Here is a 5241-nt window from a genome sequence, read left to right on the forward strand (position 1 = left end):
TTTAATGTGACCAGTAGATTCTCATGTATATCTCCCTGCTCAACCTATCCAAGCGTCGTATTGTCAGGCTAAACGGATCTAACTAGTTCAATATTTGTCAAGTCCTTGAATTCCTTAAGTTCAAATCTTCCTAGTCAAGTCCATTTAAATCTTTCGTGCCTACCAACGCATCGAATACAGAACGTAGACACTTTAATTTTGGTACGTTACACAGATTCAGATTGCCCGTTATCACTTGATAATATCACTTCCCGTCACAACACCTATAAACAAGACTATTAGCAACATTTTTTTAATTTTCTGGACTTTTTAGTGTTTTTGGATTTTTGATTTTTTATTGTTTTTCGAATTTTGATTATTTCTCCCCCCAAATTTGTGCATGGGTGAGAATAAAATAAAAATGAAATAAAAATGCGCAAATTTAAACTAATCTATAAAAAATACTAGAAAATAAAAATTAAGAAAATGAAACGAAAAAAAACTTAAAATAAGTAAAAAACAGAACAACTTAATCCTCAAAACGAATCCTTTTCAAAAATCCCACAAGCACATCGAATCGAGCTTTGTTAAAAGGCTTGGTGAATAGATCCACCACATTATTAGCAGTGGGAACCTGTTCCAACTGGATGAGTGAACGCTCATAACAATCTCTGATGAAATGAATTTTAATATCAAGGTGCTTGGTTTTGGAATGTTGGACAGGATTTTTGGCAATTTGAATTGCGGCCTCATTATCACAATAAATAGGGGTTTCTAAGTAACTCAAAACATAGTCCAACAGCTGATGTTGGATCCAGAAACTTGGGAGCAACAAGCAGATGTAGCAACATATTCCGCTTCCGCTGTTGAGGTTGAGACGGTGTATTGTTTCTTGCACTGCCACGACACTAGCCTGTCACCAAGATATTGACACCCGCCTAAAGTAGATTTCCTGTCAAGCTCACAGCCTCCATAATTACTGTCAGCAAAAGCATATAAATCAAATTCAAAATTCTTCGGATACCAAAGACCCAATTTTGGGCTACCTTTGATGTACCGAAAAATTATTTTAACAACAATAAGATGTGAAAGTTTAGGATTAGCCTGATAACGTGCGCATTGACAAACTACAAACATGATGTCTGGACGGCTTGCAGTAAGATACATGAAGGATCTAATCATAGATCTATAGAGTGTCTGATCTATGGAGTCGCCATTAATATCTGGAGTCAGAAGAGGTCTTTCAGCCATCGACGTCGATGCAGGTTTAGCGTCTTGAAACCCGAACTTCTCAAGAATATCCTCCACATACTTGTGTTGATGTAGCAGGATTCGGATTGAATTTTGTTTGACCTGAAGTCCCAGAAACATGGTCATTTGTCCCAATGAACTCATCTTAAACAGCTTTTTCATAATGCCTTCAAACTCAGTTGCGGACTGGTTGACCCAAAAATAATGTCGTCAACGTAGATTTGAACCAGAATATGATCATTACCAACATGCTTGATAAACAAAGTTTGATCGATAGTGCCACGAGAGTATCCATGCTCGAGCAAGTGCATTGTAAGAGTCGCATACCACGCTCGAGGAGCTTGATGTAACCCATAGAATGCCTTGTCCAACTTGTAGACATGATTAGGAAACTTCGAGTCAATGGACCCAGGGGGCTGATCATCGTAGATTTCTTCCTTTACCTTGCCATACAAGAAGGCTGTCTTGATGTCCATTTGGTAATCAGTGAAGTTCATGTAAGAGACATATGCAAGGAAAATACGAATAGCTTCCAAGCGAGCTACTGGAGCATAAACCTCAGTGTAATCAAGACCCTCGACTTGTCGAAACCCACGAACCACCAATCTAGATTTATTTTGCACTATAACCCCTGAATCATACTGCTTGTTTTGATAGACCCAGCGTGTGTCAAGAGACTTTTTTCCCTTTGTCAACTCAACCAATTTCCAAACCCCGAGTTTTTCAAACTGATGTAACTCTTCATGCATAGCATCTACCCAGTTGGGCTCATTCAGATCCATTTCAACATTCTTGGGCTCTATCTGAGACATAAAGCAAGAGTAAAGACAGGAAGATTGTGAATATTGACACCTCCTTCATTTACTGATTGTTCGACACCAGATCAATCTGCTACAAACTCATTAGAAATGTTTTCAGGAAAGAGTAGTTCCATAAAGGTTTAAGTGATAGCGGAAGCATCTCTAGACATGAACTCTCTTTCCACAGGAGTAAGTGGTGTAGTCACAACATCAGGAGTATCATTCTGATCCAGAGATTTTGGACTCTCAGGTGGTACAGATGACTCCCCCCCAGGTGAAGCAGAGGACTCCCCCTCAGATGGTGAAGAGGATACCATTGGGGGTCTGTAGACAACTTCTTCATCTTCATCTTTAGAAACATTCTTTAAACCAGAGAAAGATCCAAATGAGCTATCCGAAGACACATTTATGGACTTGAAAAGCGATGTGTAATCAAACAACCAATCCGGACCCACTCGCACATCCGTTTCATTCTCCTCTAACCAGCGCACGTCATAAGATTCCACAACGTGCTTTGTCTTCTTATTGTAGACCCTATATGCGGTGCATGCAACATACCCTACGTAGTAACAATCATCGGCTTTGGCATTAAACTTTGGGTTGGTCTCTATGTGAAGAAGGGTGAAAGGGCATCCAAATACATGGAAATGACTGACTCAAGGCTTATGACCATATAGAATCTCGTATGGAGTCTTCATCTGAGCTTTGTTTATCAACACACAATTCTGAATGTAGAAAGAAGTGTTAATCGCCTCGGCCCAAGAGAAAACTGGTAACTTGGAGTCACACAGCATCGTCCTTGCAGCGTCTTTTAAAGTTCTATTTTTCCTTTCAACATCACCATTTTTTTGAGGGGTGTGAGAGCAGTTGTAATGACGCATAATCCCCTTTTCTGTGTAGAAATGATCTATAATAGAATTCTTGAACTCTGTTCCCTTGTCGGTACAAAGCGCCTTCACCCAATTGTTAGATTGGTCCTCAATCAACACAATGAATTTCTTAATTAGATCAGCAACCCCAGCTTTGTTGGATAGAAAGAAAACCCACGTAAAACGAGAGAAGTCATCAATCACAACCAGATAGTATGAATATCTGTTAATGCCGAGAACGTTGACTGGTCCAAATAGATCCATATGCAGCAATTGAAGTACCTGACTGGTTGAGTTAACCTGTTTCGGCAGGTGAGGTTTTCTATGATGTTTTCCTTGTGCACATGTCACACACTTTTCAAAAGTTATAAAGTATTTGACAGGAAGACCACGGACCATCTCATTCTTCGTAAGACGATTCAAGTTTTGGCATTAGCTTGGCCGAGTCTTTGGTGCCACAACATTGCATTTTGTTCTGAGGCCTTTGAAAAGAGACATGTAACTTGTTCTGGAAGGTTGCTATTCATATCAATTATGTAAGCATTTCCATCCCTCTTAGATTTGACAAGAATCTATTCTTCTGGGATGACAATGCCTGGCTTGAGAATCATCCATTCATTTTCACTGAAATATGTAGAATAGCCTTTGTCACATATTTGAGACACACTAAACAAACTATGCTTTACCTCGGGAGCAAAGTTGACATTCTCGAAACTTAACACTCCATTAGTAACGGTTCCTCTCTGAGTGATCTTGCCACCTTCTCAACTCGCAAAGGAAACATATCCCCTGTTAAAAGATTGAATGTTGTTTAGTTGGGAGATATCTCCTGTCATATGTCGGGAGCAGCCGCTGTCGACGAACCAAGGTCTGATGACATTTCCCTGCAATTGTCCCTGTAAAATGTGTGGGATCATTCAGATTTACGAACCCAGGTCATCACTTTCCTGGGTGAACCTATTTATTTTTCAGATTTATCATTATTTACTAATTTTCCGGAGGATACTAATGATGGATTGGAGCTTATTTGGGGAAACCATTGGTAATTAGGTTTTCTAACAGTCCCTGATGGTTTTGAAATAGAATTTTTATCAGTTTGCCTTGAGGAATTGGACTTTCTACTTGAATTGGTTGAAGACCCATAGCTGCTCCTTGATGAAACCGATCTTGGCTTAGCCATGTTCGGTTTTGGCAAACTGTTTGGGACTTTGTTATGAAAGACCTTTTATTCTTTTGAAAAACTGCCCATTTTCTACCACGATCGTCCTTCCAATCATCATTCCGAGAACGAGTTCTAGAGGACTTTCTAGTTAAATACCTTCCTCTAAATTCGTTCTCTCCTCTTGGTGACATATAATGCACAAACATTCTATTAGGATAATTCCTAGCTATATGACCACCAATACCACAATTGAAACAAATCTTCTTGTTGTTGTTCAAACCTGTACTGCTCTTTTCATATTTGCTTTCTTTACCGACACCCTTGCTTTTCTCACATGAACAAGAACAAGAAGTAGGTTGTGAGATAAGTGAGGGTGTACCAGATGGAGAAACTTGTGGAAATAGTGTATTTTTATTAGTATCATTACAAGCATAAAAAATATTACCCATCTTATCAAACACTTTAAAAACATTCAAACCAGTATCAGCAGGTGCAGAAAAATCACAAAAAACATTGTCACTTTCAACATCAGAAAAATTAAAGTCTTTATTTAAAACTAAAACTTCAGGTTTAGACTCAGTTTTACTTTCAGAAACAGATCCTTCAACTTCATGCTTTGACTGATTTAAGGATTGATCTGCAGGAGAAGTAGAAATGTTAGTACTTTCAACATTAATAAATCCTCCCGTAACAAAACCAGATGGCTTGCCATAAACCATGGATGGTTCATTGGCAATCTCCTCCTTGGACAAAGGTTGAAACTGATATGAATGGGTGCAAGGAGGAGGCACTTTATCATACCCTAGACCCTTTGACTGATTATGTTTAAATTGCATGCAATGGTCTATCATGTTGGCAACTAACTCACTTGATACATCAAATTTTCTAAAATAAAAATCAGCAGTTTCACATTTGCCCTTTAATGTTTCAAGTTCAGTAATTAACTCAGCATTATTTCTCTTTATGTAGTCATAATTTTCACATTTATTACTGTAGTCTTCCCAAAGTCTTCTAAAGTCCTTTATATTAGTTTCTAACTGGGCCTTAAGAGGTTTTTGTCCTTTTCTAAGTTGATAACCCTCATATCTAAGGTCCTCTACTTCTCTACGTAGTGTTTCTATTTCTTCATGAAGAATTTTAACATAATCAATACAAGCTTGAGAGCAGGAAGGCAGACTTA

Source organism: Lactuca saligna, chromosome 3 (assembly GCF_052625555.1).
Source record: "Lactuca saligna cultivar CGN05327 chromosome 3, ASM5262555v1, whole genome shotgun sequence".
Classification (NCBI taxonomy): Eukaryota; Viridiplantae; Streptophyta; class Magnoliopsida; order Asterales; family Asteraceae; genus Lactuca; species Lactuca saligna.